This window comes from Molossus molossus, unplaced genomic scaffold, assembly GCF_014108415.1.
Source record: "Molossus molossus isolate mMolMol1 unplaced genomic scaffold, mMolMol1.p scaffold_m16_p_6, whole genome shotgun sequence".
NCBI lineage: Eukaryota > Metazoa > Chordata > Mammalia > Chiroptera > Molossidae > Molossus > Molossus molossus.
The window spans coordinates 107,881,953-107,908,311 of record NW_023425399.1 but is presented as its reverse complement, the minus strand read 5'-3'; the positions used below and the strand labels follow the sequence as shown (position 1 = coordinate 107,908,311).

General features: G+C 45.9%; 1 protein-coding gene across 1 annotated transcript in view; it reads right to left on the bottom strand.

Moving 5' to 3' along the window:
* Positions 1-24,090, bottom strand: part of CDH20 (cadherin 20) — a 200,198-nt gene extending 176,108 nt beyond the window's left edge. Inside the window, exon 1 of the mRNA XM_036244455.1 lies at positions 23,697-24,090. The gene's annotated coding sequence lies outside the window, so the exon portion shown is untranslated. The remainder of the gene's footprint in view (positions 1-23,696) is intronic.
* Between the last annotated feature and the right edge of the window lie 2,269 nt (positions 24,091-26,359).

Here is a 26,359-nt window from a genome sequence, read left to right as displayed (position 1 = left end):
CTATAACATGGGGGAAAAAAATTAAACCTTTTACTTACTTAAGGGTAAAGTGCTAAATCTCTTGGGTATTCATAGCATCACTATTTATAATTGTCCATCAACAGAGAGTAGACAAAAAAGCAATGGTACATATACACAATGGAATACTATGCAGCTGTAAGAAAGAAAGATCTCTTATCCTTTGAGACGACATGGAGGGACCTGGAGAGTCATACGCTAAGTGAAATAAGCCCGTCAGAGAAAGACAAGTATCACATTGATCTCGCTTATTTGTGGAATCTAATGAACAAAATAAGGTGATGAACAAAATAGACCCAGAGACATAGAAGTAGGGTTCAGACTGACAAACCTCAGAGGAAGGGGCAGGGAGAGGGAAGATATAAACCAAAGAACTTACGCATGTAAGTATAACCAATGGACACAGACAACAATACTGGGGGTGTGGGGCGGGAATGGGAGGAGGGTGTCAATGGGGGGAAAAGGAGAAACATCTGTAACAAAAATAAACTAATTAAATTAAAAATATTAAAATAAATAAATAAATCTCTTGGGTGTTCAAGTGTTACATTTAAGCTATTTTTAGCTGGGTTTCTAATGCATGCAGCTGAAAGTGTTGTGGTCAGGGACCAGATCATGTAGAGTTTATTTGCCACAGTAAAGATTTTGCATTTCATTCTAATTGTAACAGGAAGTCTTTAGAGGGTTTTAAGCTAAAGAGTGATATAATCTAGTTTATTCTTGGCGAGTGGTCTGTCTGCTGTATTTAAAATAGACAGCAGAGAGGCAAGATGGAAGCAGAGAGCACAGTTAAAGGCCATTGCAAGAGATGATGTTCTTGCCGTTCATTTTACTACAAGTATTTTGGTCTAGTTCTGCCTTCACAAATTAGATGTTGCAACAGTATTAATAGCTGGGCTGTTTGACAAGTTCCTGTGTGTCTGGGGGTGTAGGCTGAGGAGCTACTCTTTGTAGTAAGTACTTCAAGGACTCGCCCCCAGTGCAGGGATACTTGTGTGTTGCCTTTTCGCTTGCAGATGTTTAAATGATGAGAGTTAATTAGTGGTTATGTACTCTGTCTCCCTGCCTGATCTGCCTTAGCCTCACCATTGTAAATCTCCCTCTACCTTGTTTTTCTCTCTGTTTTGTTTCTCTTGCTAGGGATCATTAAAACATTAGCCAGAGCTGTCACCAAACTAATTGAAGGCCACCTGCCTTAAGGATCATCCTAATGAAAAACAAGGGACTTGGAAAATTGATCAGATTGGGTTTCTTAACTGCCTGTGATTTGCTATTAGCTTGGGAATTAAAATAAGGACCAGAATCAAATAACATATATTCAACCCACAAATTTCAGATTAGAAAGTTGTTCCCTAGGCTGCAGAGGAAAATAAATACTTTTCTTAGGAGACAATATAATCTTCATTTTAGTGTCATTAATACAAGTCAACAGAAGTTATATGTTGTTGAAGAGATAATATTTCACTTATAAATACCTAATTACAAACATCTGATATCAAGTATAAGGAAAAAGAATCTATATGAGAAAAACATAAAAAAATAAGAAGACATAATGGAATAACGTTATATAATGTCCTAAAAATGTCTTATAAGTAGAAAAGATGCATTGTATGCAATTACTATACATTATAGAGATCCAAAAGATAAATGACAAATCCTAAAATAGTTTAATTATAAATGAGAAGTACATTTTCAATGGATAAAAGAAGGCTTAAGTATCTCCTCCTAAACTTATCTGTAGCAGTACAGAACTTTAAAGCTAGAGAACTCTTGGGTTCCCGTCTGTCCATGTAGGTTTTCAGGAGTGGGGCCACTGCTTACCCTGCCAAGGTCGTTCTGGGGCCAAGAATTGTTTCTTGAATGAATGAAGAAACAAGTACAGAGATTAAGAAGGATTTGACCAAGCTCCAGGGCTAGTTGGAAGTAGAGCCCAAACTTGGTTCTTTCCCTTAGTTTCAGTTTAATATTATTCTTTCATCTCTTCAGTCTTATGCTCTGACCTTTATCTGACGTTTAGCAACACTAATTAATGGGACTTTTTGTCTAATTTTTACTCAAATTTATTCATATATCTCTCTATAAAATCCATGAAAACAGACTTCCACATAAATCTTTATTTTACTTTTATGTGGGGTTGGCAGTGCAATATCATCTTTTTCATTTTTAAAGCATCCACACTTGTTTTTGTCTTTACTTTAAAAAAATGAACAAAAAAACAGGGTACATGTTCTGTGGATTAGGATTTTATCAAGATTTTGTTGGCCCAGTTGCCATAGATTTAAGGTAAGTGATAGTTAATGATTACCGTAAGCTTTAGATTTCCTCCAAATTGACACTTTCACAAATAAAGTAATATATGTTGAATAACTTCCCAAGCAAAATTGCCACATATGTTCATTCCTTTTGTTTGAATCCTAAAATGTTGCCTCAAAGCATCATATACAAGGCAGTTTTTTGTTGTTGTTGTTTTTTGTGAGTCTCTGGTGTCCTTATATAACAAGAAAGATGCTCTATTCAAATTTTGTAAATTTATTTATTCTGCTCACATTTATCTAAAGCATTTTTAAATTGTATTTCCATTTGTATTGTATTTTCTTCTTTTATGAAGAAAATCTGTGTTGGTTTCATTATTGAATGCTGAAAACAGAGAGATGATTTGAACTTCAGGTATTTATGTCTCACGAGAGCCTCATGAATTAAATGGAATAATATGGCCCCAGACTAGATCAACTTTAATCAACATATTAACGGACTTTTGACGAGCTCAGCCGTAATGCTATATTGATGAGGCAGTACTTCTGGATGTGAAAAAATTCAGTCCCAGTTAGTGTCTGTGGCTCAGCGTTTTTTTTCTTTACAGCCTCCTGTTTCACTCTGAAAAGTATCCTTGATTGGATGACAGATCATATAGCCACCCTATGTACAGACAACATTTTAACAACAACTAATGTGATGCAAACCTAGGATAGGACAGTTCAACACATGCTAGAATTAAACCTAAAAGATCTTAATAAGCTGGAGAGATGGGATAAAGCAGAAAACCATAAATGTATTAGATGGGGTTGAACTGGGGGAAATGACCTTTAGATCCCCCAGGTATATCTCTAAGTGCAGTACGAGGGAAGTGTAGCTTACAGCTGTTCATTCAAAGAGAGCTGGGGACTTGGATTGGCCAAAGGCATGCATGCTCTTTGGCAACAGCGCGATGTGGCTAATCACACAGCGAGGAAGCGAGCACTTCTGTTGTTGGGACAGTGTCCAGACCTGTGCTCGCCACAGAACGGTCCTCAGTGATAGAAACGTTCCACGTCTTGCTGTCCATCCACATGCTAGTCACATGTGGCGAATGAGCACTGGAAATGTGGCTCGTGAGACTGAGGAACTGAAGGCTGAATTTTATTTAACATGCACTGATGTGAGTTTAAAACTGAATAGCCACGTGTCACAAGTGGTAACCATAATGGACAGTGTGGGCTGAGACCAAGGGAGTCTGTGGGGGCTGGGTTGGCAAACTTGGGGAATCATGGTCAAAAGGCATTTGATAGATTGTGTGCATTTAGTTCAACTGCACAAAATGTCAGTGAGCATTTAACTATGTGCACAGCACTGTGGTAGGCACTATGGGTTTATTCCAAAGCAAGTGAGGCTGTCTGAGCAGTTACAGATTTCAGTGTCCTATGAAACCAGCAGGAACACAAGTGCTGGTGTTGCAACAGAAAGTCTGCTGTATAGGAAGCAAGGGGATGCAGCGGTGAATACCACACTGTATAGGAGGCGAGGGGATGCAGCAGTGAATACCACGCTGTATAGGAGGCGAGGGGATGCAGCGGTGAATACCACGCTGCGTAGGAGGCGAGGGGATGCAGCGGTGAATACCACGCTGTGTAGGAGGCGAGGGGATGCAGCGGTGAATACCACGCTGTATAGGAGGCGAGGGAATGCAGCAGTGAATACCACGCTGTAGAGGAAGCGAGGAGATGCAGCGGTGAATACCACGCTGTGTAGGAGGCGAGGGGATGCAGCGGTGAATACCACGCTGTATAGGAGGCGAGGGGATGCGGCAGTGAACACCACGCTGTATAGGAGGCGAGGGGATGCGGCGGTGAATACCACGCTGCATAGGAGGCGAGGGGATGCGGCAGTGAACACCACGCTGCATAGGAGGCGAGGGGATGCGGCAGTGAACACCACGCTGCATAGGAGGCGAGGGGATGCGGCGGTGAACACCACGCTGTATAGGAGGCGAGGGGATGCGGCGGTGAATACCACGCTGTATGGGAGGCGAGGGGATGCGGCAGTGAACACCACGCTGTATGGGAGGCGAGGGGATGCAGCAGTGAACACCACGCTGCATAGGAGGCGAGGGGATGCGGCGGTGAATACCACGCTGTATAGGAGGCGAGGGGATGCGGCAGTGAACACCACGCTGTATGGGAGGCGAGGGGATGCGGCAGTGAACACCACGCTGTGTAGGAGGCGAGGGGATGCGGCAGTGAACACCACGCTGTGTAGGAGGCGAGGGGATGCGGCAGTGAACACCACGCTGTGTAGGAGGCGAGGGGATGCGGCAGTGAACACCACGCTGTGTAGGAGGCGAGGGGATGCGGCAGTGAACACCACGCTGTATAGGAGGCGAGGGGATGCGGCAGTGAACACCACGCTGTATGGGAGGCGAGGGGATGCGGCAGTGAATACCACGCTGTATAGGAGGCGAGGGGATGCGGCAGTGAATACCACGCTGTGTAGGAGGCGAGGGGATGCGGCAGTGAACACCACGCTGTATGGGAGGCGAGGGGATGCAGCAGTGAATACCACGCTGTATGGGAGGTGAGGGGATGCAGCAGTGAATACCACGCTGTATAGGAGGCGAGGGGATGCGGCAGTGAATACCACGCTGTGTAGGAGGCGAGGGGATGCGGCAGTGAATACCACGCTGTATGGGAGGTGAGGGGATGCAGCAGTGAATACCACGCTGTATAGGAGGCGAGGGGATGCGGCAGTGAACACCACGCTGTATGGGAGGCGAGGGGATGCGGCAGTGAACACCACGCTGTATGGGAGGCGAGGGGATGCAGCAGTGAATACCACGCTGTATGGGAGGTGAGGGGATGCAGCAGTGAATACCACGCTGTATAGGAGGCGAGGGGATGCGGCAGTGAATACCACGCTGTGTAGGAGGCGAGGGGATGCAGCAGTGAATACCACGCTGTATAGGAGGCGAGGGCATGCAGCAGTGAATACCACGCTGTGTAGGAGGCGAGGGGATGCAGCAGTGAATACCACGCTGTATGGAAGCGAGGGGATGCAGCAGTGAATACCACGCTGCATAGGAGGCGAGGGGATGCGGCGGTGAATACCACGCTGTATGGAAGCGAGGGGATGCAGCAGTGAATACCACGCTGCATAGGAGGCGAGGGGATGCAGCAGTGAATACCACGCTCTATAGGAGGCGAGAGGATGCAGCAGTGAATACCACGCTGTGCACTTGAGAGATCTGGTGAAAGAGGTGGGCGCTGAAGGGTAGTCGGACCTAGGGAGACAGAGGCCAGACAGAAAAGGCCCAGGGTCGGAAAGGAGTGAGAATGGAGGATGTGCTGGTGTGTACTGTCCCAGGGGTGCTGTGGGAGGGCGTGTGCTGGGAGCAGATGATGGAGCAACTCATGCCGCTCTGAAACCTTGGGGCTTTGTTCTCTAGAAACTAAATAAAGTTTTCTAAGTTGGAAGTTGACATATCAGACCCTTCTTTTGTAGGGGCGCACGCCATGGAGCGATGGGAGTGAGGGAGCGAGGTGGAGGGGAACGACGGGCAGCGGATGGGGGTTACGGGCGGAGGCTGCCCGGGAGGCCACGCCGCCTTTCCTCATGTATCTGAAGAGTTGTTCAGACAAAAGGAATGATCATTATTTCATGTAGCACTAGAGGATCAAAATAGGATTGCAAATATATGAAGTCAGATTTGGATCAATAAAATGAGGAGGTTTCAATAACGAGAGCTCCCATAAATGGAACAGACGCCGTGTAAAATGCTGAGCGAGCCTGAGCATCTTAGGGCTCTGTGCTGGGAGGCCACAGGGAAGAGTCCGGCTGGCCTCCAGGTTTCGAGATTTCAGAAGGGGGGCCGGCGGTGCTGCTCACCTTCAGTTTCTTCACGTCAGATTATTCACTGCCTCCAAATATCATCTAGTATCACACATTTAAGATGAAAACGAATAAAGGTCATTGCAACACCACTTGCCCCCCCAAAACAGGAAGAACACAACTTTAAAATAAAGACTGGCCCATTCTCAAGACAGTGGTCACTCTGATTTCACCCCTCTCCCTCGCCCCCCACCCCACGATGTGTGCTGTGTGTCTCTGAGAACGTCACCCCCTCTTCTCCTCTGTCGCCTGGCCAATACTAATAAACAATAATTAGTGTTTGTTTAGCTGTGGGAGGCAGCTAAGTGGTCCTGCAGCCCAGGTAATTATTATTTCTTGAACTTAGCCTGGGAAAACCATCAACATTGAATCAGTATTATGATAAACCCCCGGGAATTTGACAGAACAGTTACAGAAACGGGATGGTGGTCTAGGTACCGAATGGTGTAATAATTAGGACGAGTGTCCTTTGTAAAGCCTCCAGAAACAGAAAGAGAGAAACGCCCGCCACAAATAGTTACCAGAGGGGAACAGCTCGAGGAGCTTCGCCGATGCATATTTTATCACAGCACTCTCGCCACGTGTGATCTGAAGTTCTGAGTGCTTCCCCGGGGACCACATTTCTGGTATAGACGATCAAGAATTCCTTTTATGCTCCTCTCAACCCTGCCACAGCTCAGATTGAAATGAGCATCTTTTACAATGAAATGCCAGTGACTGTCAGACAGACTTGACAGCCGGACAGAGGGGCCTGTTTATCCAGCTCGTCGTCACGTCCTCAGTTCATTATGCTGTATTAAAACGTGTACGGTAAGTTCCTGAAAGAAGAGACATTGAGTTTTTGCGTCGATTATCATTTGAACGGAGGCGTCAAGAAGCTGTTGTCCAATAGGGGTGGGGTGTTGAAGGTCACAGATAAAAAATCACCCTAATAAGCATCTACAATGATTTATTTTCTCAAAACATGCTTTTCTAAGGTGGCCTTTCCTTACGTGTGTTTGAAACGCTGCTTTCCATTGTGAAGCCCTTTTGAGGGACTGGTACTGAGCACACACTGAGCACCTGCTATGCTGCAGGGGCTCTGCAGGGGGCTCTGCCTGCTATTTCATGGCAGGGGAGTCATGACATCGATCTCGTGACATAGGAGATAGGAGCGCATTTCATGGAAGGGCATCAAGTTACGTGGCCAGAGTCACACAGTACAAATACCAGAGCTCTCCTCCTTCCTCCTCTCCCCTCCTCTTCTCCCTCTCTTTGTTCTCTCCCTCCCTCCTCTCTCTCTCTCCTCCCTGTCCCTGTCCCTTTTCCTCTTCCTCTCCCCCCCCTCCCCATGTACACAAAGAAGAAATCACGTGAGAGCACACTGAGAAGGAGGCCGTATAAAGCCAAAGGCAGAGCCTCACTAGGAACCAGTGCTGTTAGCACCTTGACCTCGGACGTCCAGTCTCCAGAACTGGGGGAAAAGAAATTCCCGTTGCTTCAGCCACCAGTCTGTGCTCCTTGTCAGGTCAGCCCTCGCAGACTGAGACACCCCCTTTGTCCTGGTCCTCTCTAGTCGTCCATTTACGTCTTCGGCTTACGTTAGCTTGGGAAGGTGTCCATTAAATGACATCGTGGCGAGCTACAAGGTGAGGTTGACCAAGTTACCCAATTTCGATGTTGTTTATTCCTCTTCTGTCACATGCAGGTGCCGTTAGGAGCTTGTGTAGTGGTTTGGCCTGAGTCGGGGTGTTGGTGCATTTGGTTTTCAGCCTTGGTTTGGAGAGATACTGTTTGAATGAGTCTGTTCTGGTTCTCAGTGCAGAACCTCTACGAGCTGAGTCTCTACACGCCCATGGAGAGATAACTGTCACTGTATGTGTGGGAGCGTCTCCGAAAGGTGCATGCTAACGGCAGTGACAAGGGCACACTTCCCTCCGTGGCAGACACAGTGGAGTCGCCATGGAATCTGGGGGAAACATTCTAAATTAGCCCATTTCCGGGATGCCTCACATTCACGCAGCTCACCCTGGGAAGGCACATTCAGAGAATGGCTGTGTTTTAGGTTCAACCTATTTCAACAGTATTTCAAACTGTTAACATTAACAAATTTCTCTAGTTTTCCCCAGGACCTAAATCCACCCATTCATTTTGGATTTGGGTTGGGTTTGTTAGGACAAGGCCAATGGTGAAGGTCATAGGTCATACAGAAAGGGAGCTTGTAATGATGCTAACCTTTAATTTTGCCATGTAAGAGTATTCACGGCCTCTGACATATCACCCAGTACCGTCACATTTAAGATGAAAAGGTGGAAGGGCACCTGGTGCCCGGACCCCAGGGGTGAGACGTGGTCAGCTGTCCTGGTGCTGCAGTGTTCCTCCGGGCTGCTCACAGGACATCCATTCAGCACCTGCAGGCGGCACCCTGTAAAGCAGAGCCTGTGTGCCGCTCACAAGTACATCTCCTGTCTACAGCGCATCACAAAGCTACGTGTAGGTTCCAAGAAGTAAACTTAAGATGTACTTGTTCATATATTTAAAAAGCTGGAAATCTTTTCCCTTTTCCACCCAGCCTGCCTCCCTGCCTCCTGCTCCCCGTCCTCACTCCCTTTTCCTCTGCTGGCTCTTGGTTGTGCTCCCTGGCCCCTGGTCTGCACCGTTGCAGCCCGCCTTCCCGACACGGCAGGGCCATCTGGAGTTATTTTTCTCTGGCGGTGTCGATCAGACAACCTGCTGCTGGGATGTGAACTGAGAACATTCCAGCACCGGGCTGGCACAGTGGAATGTTTTGGGGGTGTCATAAAGCACCAGGCCTTTGGCACTGATGAGCCCCTGCCATTCAGGGAGGGGACTCTGTCGTAGAGAAGAGGCAGACCCCGTGTCTGTTCTGAAGAAGTTATGACTCAGTCAGTGAGCAGGGGGAGAAAATAGGCACCTGTCACCCGTGAAAACACCCTCGAACTTGGTGCACAAGTGTGATCGAGTCCAGGGGAGAACAACAGAGACTTGGGGGTGAGCAGAGAAATCTGTGGCCAGTCGTTTGAGGTCTCGCACAGGAAGAGAAGTTTGGGGCCACCTCGGGGGCCGGGTGGGGAAGGATCAGAGATAGTTCAAAAGAAATGTGGTTTCCTCCAGACGTGGGGGCGACTCGAGCAAGGCTGTGGCAGGAGCAGCTCCGAGGAGGGAGAGTAAGGAAAGTAACTTTTTCATTTCTTGACATGGAAAGTCATAGTTTTATTTAAAAACATTTGTTGAGACCTGAAATGTTCCCGTGGACCAAAGAAATAATATGTTGACTATGGCACTGAAAACATGAAATCGCACATTTAAAACTTTGCAAAGTGAACACCCTGGGTCATCTCTATTGCTGTGTAGTCATCAACTAATGAATTTATATTGGGTTCCTTAAACGTACAGAACACTGGAGGGAGGACAGTGGTAATAATTGGCCAAAAAGACACCATGATTTTTTTTTTTTTTTTGTCCTCACCCGAGGACATTTTTCCGAGGACATTTTTCCATTTTTTGTTCAGATAGAGTGGGAGGGAGAGAGAGGAAGAGAGAGAGAGAGAGAGAAACATCGACGTGAAAGGGACACATCGAGTGGCTGCCACCCGCACGACCCAACCAGGGCCGGGGACAAACTGCAACTGAGGCACATGCCCTTAGCGGGAACCGAACCCGGGTCTCTCTGGACCGCAGGCTGACGCTCTAACCGCGGAGCCAAACCGGCCAGGGCAAAGACACCATGAATTTTAAGAAAACATTAGCAACATGTCCATCTGAAAAGGAAGAAGAGTGTTTTGTCTATGAATTTCTAAGTCTCTGAAGAGCTACAGAGGGAGTTTCCCCTTCGAAATTATATTGAGACAACTCTCGATTATCCTGGAGGGAGGAGAGGGGGAGAGAAGAGATAAGACGTAATGTGGCTGCTCCGAGGGAAATCGTTATTTCACGTTTATTGACAGCATCTCATCTCCTTAATTACAGCCTGTTGACAGCTATTCACTTTGCATGCACAGAATCCTTTTGAAACAGTTCATATTCCAGTTTGCCTTGGGACCAGACAAATGTTGAAGAGAGATGGCATTTTTGTTTTTGAGTTTTGGTAGTGGTGAACAGTCTGGGAACTGTTACCCGGGGTGGTGTTACGGGGCAAAAGCTTCCTGGGTCAACCTCAGCACCACCCCTCCCCCGTGTGTTTCACAGAATCACAGAGCCCTAGGGGAACCGAGTACCAGAGACTACAGCTGGCAGGGCTGGGGGCATGGGAGGAGGGGTCAATGGGGAAAAAAGGAGAAACATTTGTAACAAAAATAAATTAATTAAAAAAAAGAAATTTAAATAAATAAAAGTTCTCACAGTAAAAAAAAAAAAAAAAGAGTACAGCTGATAAACCATCAGGTTATCTGGTGTCCCCAGCAGAAAGTAAGCCCAGCTTTGGGCTGCTGAGTATGGCCAGCACCTCGGGACAGGTTGAGAGGAGCAAAGCTAAAGAGAGAAGGGGTCAAGAGAAGTCGTCAAGGTTGGGCATCTAGACTTCACTTAGGAGACGTCCTTATCTTTTTAAAAATTGAAATGCTGCACCCCTGGCTTACCTGTATTCCTGTCAAAGTGCAAAAGCACCTCCCTCCTAGGCTCTCAGTGGTTTTGGATCATTTGCAGTTTCACATAATCCGGACCTCTTCTGTTCTCTCAATTAGCATAGCTAACGATCACAGAATTAAACTTTGCAATTAACCTCATATCCACCTACACGTTTTTTTTTTGTTTGTTTGTTTTTGCCAAGCCTCAAAGAGAAATGTGTGTGTCAAACTTGCATTTTATTTTGTATTTCTTGAAAAATTCTACTTACACTCATGAATAAAGAATACTTGTCAGAAGCTATGCTTTTCAATTTTTTAAAAAACAGTTTTTCCTGGACTCCTTCCATAAATTGTTTATTGTTCAATATGGCTGTGACTTTTCAATGCAGTTACTTATTTTTGATGCCTTCAGTTTGGCTTAAATATTTCTTTTACCCAGCACCAAAAGTATGAAAGGTTTCCTTTTAACTCAAAGACGCAAGATGTATCATTGGTATCTTTCATGGGACATAAATAATGGTGGGGTTGGGATGGGGAGGGGAAGGTAACAGATCTCTTCGCTTAAAGGCTGCAGATCATAATGAAATGAACCGTGAATAATGACATATTTCCTCTCCCCCCTTCCAGTAAATAAGGCCTCCGTGCTCATTTGCTTTCTCGTCTGCACTGCACTTACTCACCCCCCAGTTATTCAGATCCCTTAGCCAGTGGCTTCTAAAGATGGCATGACAAGGCCAGCGACACTTTTCAGAACCTGAACGAGGGTAGAGATTGATGTCACATGGCTTTTGACACACTGACGCAGGAGTTTGGAAGTTTGGGAGTCAAGGTACTGCAGCTGTTTCTTTCTCAGGTCAGTTTTTTTTTTGTTTTTGGTACGTGCCCCTAGTGGGAACTGAACCCAGGACTCTCTGGTCCTCAGGCCGCCGCTCCAACTGCTAAGCCAAACCAGCCAGGGCTCAGGGCTCAGGTCAGTTCTTAATCAGCTCTGTCCGAATCCCCCAGTAACCTGTCAGATCCCACGTTCTGGGTGGCTCCCGCGTGACTGAAGGTGTGCTCTCCTGGTCTCCACTCTGTGCTGCTTGGAGTTGGAGAGAGGTTTCCCATTTAGAAGATGGCTTGGTTTTTGATTTAGACTCTTTCCCACCACAAAGTAAACCGAGAACACTCTTTTTATAAAGGTTTCCCTGTGGAATAATGTAAAAACAGGAACTCCAGGAATAAAACATCAGCGCACGGATCCCCACTCCTCGTCCTGAAGCCATGGAAACGTCCTTCAGGACACGGTGCGACATGGCAGGATGGCACCCCGAGTGAATGTCACGGTAAGACCTGGCCCTGGGCATCCACAGATACAGAACAGGCTGTCTGGCAAAACAGCTGTCCCGCAGAGGGCTACGTGAGATGCCATTTTAAGTCCCATTAAGTGTCTGGGCCCCTCCTACGCCCTGGTGCTTTGCGGGAGTGAGGAAGAGACGCAAGGCCCTCAGTGGGTGAAGTGCACTGAGCTCCCGGGTAGACTGGGTTCAGAGAGCAAGGGCCGAACCGGTTTCAAGCTGACTGTTGTCTGGAACGGTGGGCAGGAGGCAGCACTGCCCGAGAACAGGAAGTCACCCGATGAAACCGGCCAAGTGACAGTTGTCGTCAGCCAGAGTCACAGACGGGCTGAGTCCAGTGCTCTCTATGGCTTAGAGCTGCTCATGGGTTTTCTGGCACCGAAGCAATAGGGGCAGAGAAAATACTTTTGGAAATCAGTTTGGTTTCATGAAATAAAACCAAAGATAAATCATAAAAGAGAAGATAACACAACAGAACCATCCTGATTAGAAGAGAGCACATCTCTAATGATAGAATGAATTGTCTAAAAAAGTGACCATGAGAACTTCCTGAATTTATGGCAATGACAACGATCCATCTTGTTTCACGCTGGTGCTTTTGGTCTGGAGGCCTGGGCTCGAGTTCCTTCATTCACAGAGTAAATGTCATTATCATTCTTTCTTCTGTAGACCTAGGAAAACACACACACCTCTCACACCCCCACTTTGTTCATTTACTTAAAGTCAACTCAAAGTAATTTGCCTGGTTGGGAGGGAGCAATATCATGGAAATAGAAAACCACAAATAATTTTTCAAATGATGTGCTTTAAATCATCATCTGGAAGATGTTTTGGGTATTTGTGGTTAAACAGCTGTATGTCTCAAACTCCAGAAATTGCCCACATTCCAAACAGCAGAGTGGACCCCTGTTGGGAGGATGAGGCCGTGACCAGTAGTCATTATGAAACAGACTTAGTAACTTTGGACTGACCCGTGTTCAAGTAGCAAGGCTGGAGTTACTAGCCGTGTGACCTTGGACAGGTCATTTAACTTCTCTGTGACCGAGTTTCCTCAGTTACAAAATGGCGATACCAGTTCCTGTTTCATGGGGGTTTTCTCAGGAGTAGGTGGGATGAGGCTGGGGAAGTACTTACACGGTGCTTGGCACATAGCAGGTGTTTCTTACTCTTAGCAAGTGGCACGTGGTAAGATTCCCTCTCCTGCTTATTCTCTTTACCCCTATGATTCCGAATGTGTGGATTAGAGAAAACACAGATCATGCTTTTGTTAGCAGGACTTCACAGAGTAGTTTACAAGGTCCATAGTAGCCTACAAGAAAGTGGCTAGAAAGCACCCTAGAGAACCTCTGGTACTTCCCCCTTCTGTTTGGGCTCAGCCTCCCATAGGCCAGTCACCTGCATGTTCCCCCGAAGACTGAGAGCTCACTGCTCCCCAGGGGAGCCTGCTCCAGTGCAGGACAGTTCATCCTTACGAAGCTCATTATTGCGCCGGGATAAAGGGCGCTGCTCCGTCTGCAGCTTCCTTCCAGGGGTCCTGGTTAGCTCTCCACGGCAATGGAGACTTAATTTAACTTCTGTTTCATGACGATATTCCAGGTACTTGAAGATGACTATCATGGTCGCTCTAAGTCTGTTCTGTGTCAAGTCTGCCGTTTTGAACACCTGCGACCCTTTCTCTATCTGGCATGTTCCTTGAGCCCCTCATGGCCAGTGGCTATTTTCTGCAGACAGGACTCTGGCAGAGCACGGTGAGTGGACAGAACGAGGCACCGCAGGTGCGCCCTGACCAGGACGGAGCACGGCCGGAACCGACGCATCCCCGGAAAGTGGCTCTCAGGAGGTCGGGGTCTCAGTCCCAGCTCTGCCTCCCCTTGGCCTGCCCCCCCCCCCCCGCCGTGTGTTGTCCTCCCCGGCATCTGCCCCTGTTACATTTCATCTGGTCACACTCGGCTCATCCTAGCAGCTTTTCATCCTATTTCCTCGTCCAGTGTGCTGCCTGTTCCTTCTGGTTTCACCACATTTATAACTATGATTGGCAGACCGTCATGTGTGCATCCATACTACTAATTAAGCAAAATGTAATAATGTCAAGGCCAAACAGAGGCCTGCAGCAGCATTCATGAGTTCCCCTCCTTGGCCTCCTGGGACCTGGAGCCCAGTGGACAGTCTATTAATTGGCATTTGGGACCTGTAGTTAAATGATTTTTTTTTCCAGCCATTGTACCAGTCTTCATCGGTACAAATATATAATCACAGAAATCTCTTAATCACCCAGTTTGGGCCCCAGAGGAAACAAGTTTAACAGGAAAAGATCAGATATTAATGAAGACATGTTAATTTAGTTATTTTTTTCCCCCAAAGTTATGTGTAATCTATTTTTTTTATAAATCATCTATAATGTGGCTGACATAACTATGAGAATGATCTATATTATTTGAAAAAATGGATGACCTACCCTTAAATTGAAAATGTGTGCTTTAATAAGCAATACGTGGAGGTTAAACTTGACTCTACGACAGTAGTTCTTGATAAGGGGTAATTTTGGTCCCCAGAGGACATGTGACAATGTCTGGAGACATTTCGGTGACTGAGAGGATGCTACTGGCATCAGCAGGTGGAGACCGGGGATACTGCTGAACACCCTACAATGCAGAGAGCTGTTCCTTCTCACCCTTCCAGTAGAGAACAGAGAATGATCCTGGCCAAACCGCCGGTGGGGCCTACTTAGGAAACTGCTCTCCGGGAGGCAATGTGACTGCCTGGTTAGGGCTACAGATGTGGGACCTGGACAGTCCTGGGTTTGAAATCTGTCCATGGTGACCACTTAACCCTGTGCTTCGGTTTCCGCACCTGCGAAATCAAGATGAGAACGCTGACTTCACAGAGAGGCCCAGTGAGGTCGTGCCCATGCATCACCCAGCACAGTGCCTGGCACGGAGGCAGGGCTGAATAAACGGTGCTCCATTTGCTTGGTCTCTGAATGCTACACATTTCAGTTGACACAAGCAAACTATATAGGTGTATCCAAAGAAACGGCCAGCAGTTCTGTATCATGAAGAAATCTGTTATTTTCCTGTGTTTGAGGAGCACCCCTCAGCAGTTTGAGCTCCAAGTGTTCACCAGCTCCATGAGTCAGATGATGGCCTCTGTGCTTAGCTGCCTGCGTATTCCACTGACGTGCTGACCTGCCAAATGGATTAATTTTTTAACGACTACTTGAGGATTTTGTTTCCAAATGCAAGTGTGCCTCACATTTTTAGACTGAAATAAACGTTTCCAATGTTATGGAAATGAGAATATAGGCTAAGGGTAAAGCTAAATATAACTGTCACATTTCAAAACTATAATGTTAATGAAGAGGCACTTTAATTGCTAGATACTGTTTGCTTTCAATACAATTTGTAGTGATAATAATGCAAGCACATGAAGTGATACATGATAGTTATTTATAAGATGAGCATCCTTGGGAGTTCTTGCCCGTTTGTGCAAAGTATGGGCACAGATTTAGATGTATTTGATGTCCAAAGAAAGCTTACAAGACACATGCTCTCAAGTGTGGCTTCTTTCATTGACATAATGATGGTGCCTTGCAGATCATACAAAGCCCTGGGTGCAGGATATCAAGAGATTTGAGAGTGATATTGGGCCTTGTATTGTTTTTTTTTACCAGAAAGCCCATAAGGGATGTCTGTGGGCATGTACTGTGGGTGGGCACAGAGATGGCTATCATGTCTACTTGGTTTTTCGACCTCACCTTAAAAGGTGGTAAGTAGGTGATACTGCCCATTCTCAAAGTCTAGTAAAAAAGATTTGCATGAAAAAAGATCTTAGATGCAAAAATTTGCATATTTACTTCCATCTGTTTTGATACTCTTAGCAGAATGCTAATAATCCTTCAAATTAAAAAAAAAATGTATTTGGTTGCTTTTAGAAATTCTTTAGCTAGTTTCTAATTAAATTGCTAAATGAAATTACTTCTGTTGGTTTAAAAATAAATTATGGTAAGTTCATTGATTATTCAGAATATCTAGAAGTTAACCCAAATTAGGAGTTGATAAAGGTTCAATGATAATGACTGGATGAAATGAAACAGAGTGAAAATGAATATGATATAAAATGTACATTGTCCCTTCAGGAAAACATTATATATAATAACTTGAGCCACAGATCTCTTTTTTACCTTAAAATTTTATTACACAATATTTTATGTACAGTATACAAAGTAATAAATGTAATATAATATATATGTAAATTGTGAGAAATACTAAAATATAAATACACAGAGGCTGGAACATTAATATCTGGGCTCTCCTCACGATTTCTACTTCCCACTGCTCTCCTGAGTTTTGTGTTCCCCTTTATTGCAAACAAAGCATCTCACCACATGTAGCTGTGTTCCCAAACAACTTGTTTAGTTCTGTTTGCTTCTGAGCTTTAGGGAGACGGCATCATCCCGATGTGCTGTTTCTTTTCACTGCTGTTTCTAACATTCACCAGTTCATCCATGTTGTTGCCTGTAGCTGAAGTTCATTCCTTTTTACTACTATTCTTATATTCCATTTGGCGAACATACCACAATTTATTTATCCATAGTCTGGCGGGTGAACATTTTGTTGTTCCTTGTTTCCAGGTGTTTCCATAATAGGCTTGTTACTATAGAGGAGAAATGTACCGGTAAGAATCTGCAGTGCTCCTTTGTCAAATCGACATAAATAGTCGATTGATTTGTTAGTGTCCCTTTGAGCTTTTTCTGTTTCATCACTGCCGTGTATGCACGTAAAGAAACTTAGATGCAGGAGGAGTAAACGACTCGCTCGGGTTCTGCCTCACTGCCGCTGCCTCCACTACTGTTAACTTTGCGGACCCGTTAGGTTCTGTCTTGGTTCTTCTTGTCTGCGTAGAGAAGAGCCCCTTCTATTCTGACACCAGAACTAGAAAGATATTCACTTTGATCTCGCCAAACTTATGATCCAGCAGGCAGTGTATCACAGTGAAAATAATATAAGCTTAAGGGGCAGAAAGTTAGGGTTTCAGAATACCGCCATCGGCACTTGGGCAGGGGTATGGCTCTCTGACTGTGTCAGGTCAGACGGGAAGAGTCCAGTCTTCAGGCCCATTTAGCCACAGGTTTTTATAAATGCATCCAAAATACGTATACTCAGGTGCACACTTAAAATGTCTATCCAGCCCAGCCGGTGTGGCTCAGTGGTTGAGCGTCAGCCCATACACCAAGAGGCTGCAGGTTCAATTCCCGGGCGGGGCACATGCCCATGTTGTGGGCCCGATCCCCAGGGGGGGCGTGCAGGAGGCGGCCAGTCGATGTTCTTTCTCATTGATGTTTCTTTCTCTCTCCCCCTGTCCCTTCCTCTCTCTCTCAAATCAATAAAGAAATAATAAAGAAATAAAAGATCTATCCATCAGTTTGCATAAGCTACTATTTAATAAACTGTGTTTTAATTTATTGCTGGAAAATGGAAACCAAAGTTTGGTTCCATCCAAAAACATCAGCCAGAGAACCAGAACCCTGCACCGCCCATCCTTCCATGCTACTTGACCACAGCCTTAACTTTAATCCCAGTAAACTATTCTCTGGGTCCAAGGGGTAATTGAATCTTCATGCTAAGACTCTGGCCTGGTTTTCTCGTGACTACTAGCTCCCAACTATGCCAATAAATTACACTATGTACTGTTCTCTAAGACCACCTTGTTCGTTCCACTAAGGTCCGACCTAAAAGAAAGAAAAAATCAGGCTGATGATCTGCCTATAGCAGTGGTTCTCAACCTTCCTAATGTGGCCCCTTCAGCACAGTTCCCCATGTTGTGGTGACCCCCCACCATAAAAATATTTTCGTTGCTACTTCATAACTGTAATTTTGGTACTGTTATGAATCGCCGTCGGAAATATGTGTTTTCCGATGGTCTTAGGTGAGCCCTGTGAAAGGGTCATTCAACCCCCAAAGGGGTGCGACCCACAGGCTGAGAACCACTGGCCTGAAGACATTTTAGTTTCTTATGGGCCCCTGCTTTTTATTTTTGGTGGAAGACTCACAGCTTGTTTTAGTTACACATCCGCTGCAGGAGCAGATAGGTGTAAGTGTATTGGCCACAGGTAATTTCAGCGTGCCGTGTCAGGGATAGATTCCTGTCTTCCTGCCAGATGTTGAAGACAGTGCTGCAGTCACGTGGCTGGGCTTGACCAGTTCGCCACATGTCAAACAAACTTCTGTGACAACCAGATGTAGCCATTGCCATGGGACGAAATTATTTTATTTATTACCCTTTGATTAGTTGAAGCACTAGAGAACCTGTAGCCATTGAGTCACAATTGGTCTGACACTCAGTATTTGAAAGGTGGAATCCATGTGATTACTTGTGAATAATAACCGTCTGAGGAAGTATCATCTTTATTAGGAAGTGTTTCTGTGTATTTTTAACCACTTGTGTGTGCATAAACACACTCAATGTTTAGGCAAAACTGAAAAAAAAAGGAAAGGCTTTGAAGTTTTCCTATTTTCTTACCTCCCTCATGCCCACACCAGACAATTGCCAATAATTATTACTGTTGGTCACAGGCATGTCTTGCCAGTGTAGAGAAAGAATTTAAAGTAACAAAGACCACTTAGGTACTCGACTTAAAATATAAATTCATCTAACTTGAAAATTTCATTGATATAATTTAATTTTCCTTATAAAAAAATCAAATCAATACATATTTATTGAGAATCTCCTATGTGTTAGAATCCAGCAAGGAGCTATAAAACTATAAAGAAATATCTCTTCCATATAAGATACCTCTTTACTCTTAACATGGTCATGACATTAGTCAGAATAAAGTCTAAACTTTTGATTAGATTGCGAAACACTCTTATAAGTAGCAACAATACCCCATTTCAGGCAGTGCTGGGCATATCTTTGACATTTGTACTTTTTGTGGTATTTTGCACAACCATCTCTTACTGTTTGGGGAGAAAAAAGAATGGTACCATTATAACTTTCTTTAGCATATTTTTAAAAAGATTCACAGTTTATAGCATTCCTTAGTCCTTTAGTGTAGTTATTCACTGATGTATTTCCATACCAAATGTGCTCTCTTTTATGATTCCTTAAGCTTAAAAAATATTGCATATACCTTGAGGAGAACTGAATCATTTCTGTTTCGCATTGCACTTGAGCAATGCTTTGAGTTCTAAAATTAATTTAATCCATATGTAATTAGGAACTGAACTAGACAGTCTTGGTTAGCAGGAGACTGGCAGATTATTCTGAAAATCTAGCAAACCATGAATAGCAATTAAATGAGAAAAGGCTAAATTTCTCTTGAAAATGGGTTGTTGCCATAACTTAATGCAGCAATATGATTTTCTATTTTTAATTGCTGTAGACAATTTTGTAAAGTAGAATTTTGCCTTCTGAAAGCTTGATAGTTCCATAATTTTGTACCACTTATGCTTTTCAACAGTTTAGTATTTTGCCCTTGCCATCCCTTTTGATTCACAATGAATAAAAGGAACTAAAGGTTAGTAAAGAAAGTCTTGCACCTCTAAAACACATGGAGAGAAAATGAATATCTTGGAGAAACTACGCATTTCTTTTTATGAGACTTGATGACTTATGTAATTTATTATGCTTTTAAAAAACAACACAGTGCTTTTATTCCCAGAACAACTGCACTTAACATTGACACTAAAAGGTGTTCTTTTTTTCATTGAAAACTTTGCTCCATAGTCCATGTCAATATTGGGATTCTGGGAGGCTTTGAACATGCTAAATACATGATTCTTCCATCCCCTCCCCATGGGCCATGTGCTTAATGCTCTCTATAGTCCCTTACTCATTTCTTCATCTGCACAAGTCATTTCAGAAGGAATTTATGACAGTACCATCTTTTAGGCAATAACAATAAGTCACAGTCTACTGCGAACTATAACTGGAGATGCTCAGCTGCTTAAAAATCACCTTTATTACTCAAAATACATTTTGTTTTGTCTCTCAATTAGTATGAAAATACAGAGGAGGCTGTTTCTTCAATTAAATATGAAAGATTAATCACTAGGCAATTTGTTTCACAATGGAATATAATTAAATGTCAAAAATGGAGTATTTACTTCTTAACCCCTAGATGCCTGGAGAAAAAAGTCGGGGAAGTGCAAAAATCTAGGGCTGTTTGCGTATATTTTGATTGAGGTGACACTAAGGTTTGTGCCTAACTGAAATCTATTAATACAGGAATCACTTAAGTCATTCATTCCTACTGTAGTTCCCCAGCTGCTTTTAGAAGATGGGAGATTCTGTCCACCTCCAGAGTTGACCCTGGAGGGGGAAGGCAGCCATGGGTCTCCGCTCTCCAGTGCTGCAGTGTTCTGGAAGTAGAGAGGTGCTTTGGAAAACTACCAGGATTTTCCAAGGCACCATCAAAGTGAAACAAGTGGAGATAGAAGTGATGTGTTACTTTTCTGCTTTTCCCTTGCTCCTCTTTGCTCTGCTCTGCGCTCCTATTGCAACCACCAGATCAGAATGAACAATTAACCGTCTAATTATTCCAGTCACAGCAGCCCACAATGAAATCTTTATTCCGTGTTTACAGCGATCTTTGGCAGAGGCTGTCTTGCTGTTTCTAAACTAAGAAGAACTGCCCTTTGGCTCCTCTCGGCATCAGCTGCCTTGGGTGCAGCCTTGGATGCCAATAATCAGACTTCTTTTTCTTCCAAAGTGGACATTTTTTTTTTAAGGGTGAAAAGACCTATTCTCATCACCCCCCATATATTCTGGCTGATTTATGTTCTAGCCACTGCAGCTCTTCCTTCCGTATCTCTTTACATTTTTCCTCTGTCCATAGAACACCACCAGGCGAACCCCCATTCTAAGTCTGAAACTGGAAAAAATGCTTAACCAGACAGTGCTCACTACTATGAAGGAAAGAAAAACACAACTGCTGGCTGATGGGTAGAGGGAAGTCAAGGAAATCCCCCCTGCTTTTTCTAAACCGCTAATTTTCTAACTCAAAAGGCATTCAATAACTTCTCCACCAGGGGAAAACATTCACTTTTCAGTAGCTCTCTTGATTACTTCGAACTATTTACTTAAATTCACCAACAGCTGCGCATCTTTGGGAAGCTTCGGAGGCTGAGGAATGTTTACAAATATCCGAGGGGCTGAGAGGGTACCTCCGAATCTCGTGGACATGGCAAGGGAGAACGGTTGCAGCGCCCAGACAGGGATGGGGAGTTCACACCAGTCCAAAGACTAGATGAAGACAGTGCCTCTACCAGGGGGAGAGGGAAAAACACCTTGGTTGGCTCTCCTGAACCATCTGAGGGAGCCCCCTCCCCGGATCTGAGAGCAGACAGTAGTCAGTGTGGGGTCTCATTGCTCAACCATTTCTTCCAAAAGAACGTTCTCCTGCTTTGCAGGGATGATGGCATCTTTGTTCCCATACCAGTCTCCAAACCCTCTGTGACCGTTCCCCTAACAACCCTATGGTCCCGCCTCTCAGCCCCCAGCACTTACGACTTTCTCATTGCCTTTCCTGTGAGAACTGGGTCATAAAATTTTACAGGGGAGAAAGGTAGAAGGGGGCGGTTCAGTAGTATAAACACTGATTAAATTCCCAGGCAACTCGCCCCAAATGAAAGATAATTTTTCTACAAGTATGCACAAGCATGTCAAGAATGCTAAGTCATTTTTATGTTTATACTTTTCCATTTTAATTTTACACTGCCACATGGCACACATGCTAAAAATGTATCTATCTCCTTAACCCGCAGTGTAGCAAACTTTTCACAAAGCATTACAAACGCCTATTTTATAGACCACCTTTTCCAGGAGGCCCAAAGCATTTTGGGGCTACAAAATCCGATCATCTCACGACAACTATCCCAGTACAGAGGCGAGGCTATCAGTGCACTGGCGAATGGGGAAAACCGGTCCTGGCAAGGAAAGGTCACGCCAAAGTCAGTGGCCACAGCCCACACAGACCCTGAGAGCTTGCTCTCCACTCTCCTTTCTCTGGCAGCAGGGATGTGGCCAGCAAAGCGGGGTGCCCTCTGTCCCATGATGCTTTCCCTCTGACACTCTGCCCTCCCACGCTCTTGCCCTATTTACTGAGTCATCAGCTGGCCAAGCCTGTGCCATGGAGGAGCTCTGACCAGGGCCCAAGCCAAGCAGAGGCCAGCACAGGTGCCCTGGTGGCTGCCTCCAGTGTGGGGGTCTGAAGCCTGCCCCCGCCGAGTGACATGCCCAGTGAGACTGCAAGGCTCACACTCAGAGAAACATTCATTTCCAGGTTGTGTTGCGCATGAGAGGAAAAAGCTGGGTCAGACGTGGGGTTCAAGACTGGCAAAGCCTTCAGGATTCATCAGCCAGAAGAGGCTGAGGGAGGTAGTGGGATAAAAATAGTTTCATCCGCGGCCTCCAAGCAGGCACATCACACAGTTGCACTTTTTGTTGTTTTTACTGTTCTTGGGGAGATCCTGTTCCTTAGCCGGGTGCCTGACACCACCACATCTCCGAGGGGTACTTTCTTTTGCTAGAGCGATGCGCCAGAAACTAGAGGGTGTCAGTGGACATTTTGTTGGGGGAGGGGTAGACTCAGTTTCCAGGCGACCTATAACAGTCTGAAGACAAAACCCTTTCTGTCATTCGTGCCACTAACACCACCAAAAGCATTAATGATAGTGATAGTAATGGCAATAATAACGAAACAGTAAACTCTGAGTCTACCAGGCGACCAACCCACTCCCCACTGCTCCGATTCCAGTCCTCCTCCTGCCTGCCCGCCTCCGGGGGGAAGGCTCTGCCCCCCAGGATCCAGCCCGGTGGATAGCCAGGCAGAGGCTCGCCTCAGCCCAAGTCCAGCCCACAGCCTCTCCTGTTGCTAAGGGCCGGCTGGGACTCCGGGGTAGCGTATCCTTCACAAATCTGCAACTTTCACCAGATGACCCCCCTGCTCCCGGTTCTCCCCCATCCCCAGGACAACTGCAGCGCGCCAAGCCCAAACAGCCCGAGTGCAATCCAGCAATTCAGAGCGTTCCCTGGGAGTGTGGGGCCCCGAGACAGGAAATCCGGGGTCAGCGCTGTCCGGCAGGTGGTGGGGACACAAGTCACCACCACATTCTTCTTCCACGGCCGAGCTCGCGTGAGGGCGCAGCGCTAGGCGCGGACGGGAGCCGGACTCGCAGGCGCCCGCGCCTCCGCGCAGCCTGGGCCCCGGTGCCCTTTCCCGGCGCGCATCCCTGCGTTAGGGCGCAGCTGGCCCTCTTCCACCGGCAGCCAGAGGGAGGCGCCGCCGCCCGCGGGGCAAGCGGGAGCGAAGCCGGGCCAAGCGCCCTCCCTGGGCACACTCTTGATACCCAGGCTCCATCCCCGTGCGCGCTGCCCCGGCGGCCAGCCCCGCTGTACCCCAGCTTTTTTCTACCGGAGAGCCGCTCCCCAGGCCAGACAGCCCCTTCACATCCCCTTCCCCCAAAGTCCGAGGAAGTCTAACTCCCAGGGCCCGCAGGATCTCCGCGGCGGCGGGTATTTGCGGGCACAGTGCGTGGCAGAGTGGACCACGCGCAGCGCCGGGCGCCTTCCCTGGGAGCGGCTTCCAGCACCCGGAGCCCGGGCACAGACGCGCGGCGGCCCGAGCTCTCCGCTTTACCTGGCACGGCGGGCGGCTCTCCGGGGACGTTCGGTCCACACTCCTCCGGGGCGGGCGTCCAGCTCACATCGCTGCCAGCCCCACCGGGCTGCCGGCGTCCCGCTGGGTCCCGTCGCCCCTGCTCACAGCGCTGCCCCTGCCCCCCATCCCCCTTCCCCTTCTGTCAAAAGTGCCACAGCTTTTCTGCCTCCGGATCTTTTGCAAAGTGTCCGTGCGGTCACCAGGAGTTGGGTAGCGATGCCAGGGAGCTTACCCCGCCGATGCCCTGCCCCGCCCTCCTGCGGCCCCGCGGGGCCCGACCAGGGAGAAGAGCTGCTTTGTCGCGGTCACCGGCCCCTGAGCGCTGCGCGTTGTGCGCTCCCAGCCCCTCGTGCCTTCCCTAGGCTGAGTGGCTGCCGCCTGCCTGTGCCTCGGGTCCTCATTCCCCTGCTCATGAATATTCTGACAGAGGCTAATGCCGGTGAAAATTGAATTAGCCAATTGGTGCCAGGAATGTGCGCTCCTTCCTTCCGAGGAGCGGTCTGGAACACCACCAGATGAAAGCAATTAGCGTCAGGTTGGCACCCTGTGGTTTAGACCAGCGAGGGGCAAAATGGGTTAATTCTTTAAATGCAGTTTAGAAACCACATTTAAATGTTTAAACTCCTCTATTGGCTGAGAGAGTAGGGAACTGTTAAGAGGGAGAGAGAGGGAAGGCTGTAGGCAGACTTGGGGGGCGGGGTGGCCTGTGTATACCCAAACTCCCCTGAAGTTGAAGTGACTTAATCTGCATAGATTCTGGATTCTGGAAGAAGCAGTTGATGAGAACAGAAAAAAAATAGACAAACAGGACCAGAAAGGAGGTGGATAACCTTGACCTTGAGGATGTCGAGGACTCTAATGAATCTTCAAGAGGAGGGGTTAGGAGAGATCACAGAGGGAGAAGAACAACTCAGTCACTGGTCTACTTTTAAGAATTTCCCCAAATGTTCAGATTTCCTTCCTTTATCGTCATAACAAAATCATAGAGTTTTAGGCTTTGGGTGAAATAGGGTTGGAGCAGAGGTGTCTGAAAGGTCAGAAGTTTCAGAGGAGGGAGCTGAGACGCCTTGGTGAAAAGAATTTCCCAGTTTACACAGCAACTATGACAGGACCATTCTAGAGGGAATGCCAACTCCAGTCCAACCTTCAACATCCTGGGATCAAACAGACAAGGTCGACAGGAGGGACGATCTCTCTCTTGTCCTGCCTCCTGCCCTGTGATGACAAGTTCTTCGGTTATTGATTACAATTTGGCTTTAGCCAGGGGACAGAGAGGGACTCTGCCCAGTTCTGCATCAATACCTCCCTCTATAATCTTCACGTGTGGTGCTTTTAGTATTTCTTCTCCCATCACTGATTTTCTAAATACAGAAAGTTATTTTGATCGAATTGCTTGATTATTAAAAGATCTACTTGTGCTTGTGATCAAATGATCTATGTGGATTAAACAACTGATAAAACTATGTGTAAGTAACTGATAAAATTCCCAAATTTGTGCCAATAGAAATACACATCCTGGTTAAGGTGATTGTGCCATATTTTAATATGTCTCAGAAAGGCCTAGAATTGCAACTCACAGTTATAATAGTAATTATTAATATTAGAGCAGCTGATGCTTATTGAAAATTTGTTGTGTGACAGACAAGCATTATTACATGCATTAGCCGTCTCATTTACTCTTTCCAACTACTACTATATTCAAATATTATTTCCCCACTTTAATAGATGAGGAAGGCGAGGCTCAGCAACACAGAAGTGTGTCTGTGTCACCTAGCTCGTAAGTGGTGGAGATGAACTTTGACCCAAACCAGCCTAATCAATATGCCAGAGCCTTCAGGTCACCAGCAGCCTATACAGCCCTCTTATCTAAAAAGAAAACCAGTTCCTTAATGTTTTGTTGAAGTGACTTGCCCTTGATCATTAGTTTTTCTTATTGCAATTTAGAGGGGGAAAATATTTTGGGGGGGCGGGGTGGTATGGTGTGATTAATTTTATGTGTCACCTTGTTTGAGCCACAAGGTGCCTGCATGTTTGATCAGTCACTGTCCTGGGTGTTTCTGTGAAGGTGTTTCTGAATGAAACTAACATTTAAATGGGCAGACTGGGTAAAGCAGATTGCCCTTCCCAGTGTGACGGCCTCATCCAATCAGCTGAAGGCCTGAGTAGAACAAAAAGGTCAACCCTGCCCTGAGTAAGAGAATTCCTGATGTCCTGGAACTGGGACTTGTCGGTTTCAATAACTGCAGAGCCAGTTTCTTATTCTCTCTCTGTTAGTTCCGTTTCTCTGGAGAGCCCTCATACAGATGGATACATTCAATAAGGACTACTATTTGTGAATTTCCTTTGAAGGTCTGGATATTTTCGTCTCCCAGCACAGTGTCTGATTGCTACATAGTATATAATAAATATATATTTTTACTTAAGATCTTCCAGACCTATTATCCTATTATTAATAAGTGAGGATCAATCATATATATGTAAAATATATATGAATTATGTAGAGGAGATATCATCAAAACTTTTTTTTGTTAATCCTCACCCAAGGATATTTTGTTAATCCTCACCCAAGGATATTTTTTCATTAATTTTTTATAAGATACAGTGGAAGGGAGGGAAGGAGAAAGAGAGGAGAACATTGATGT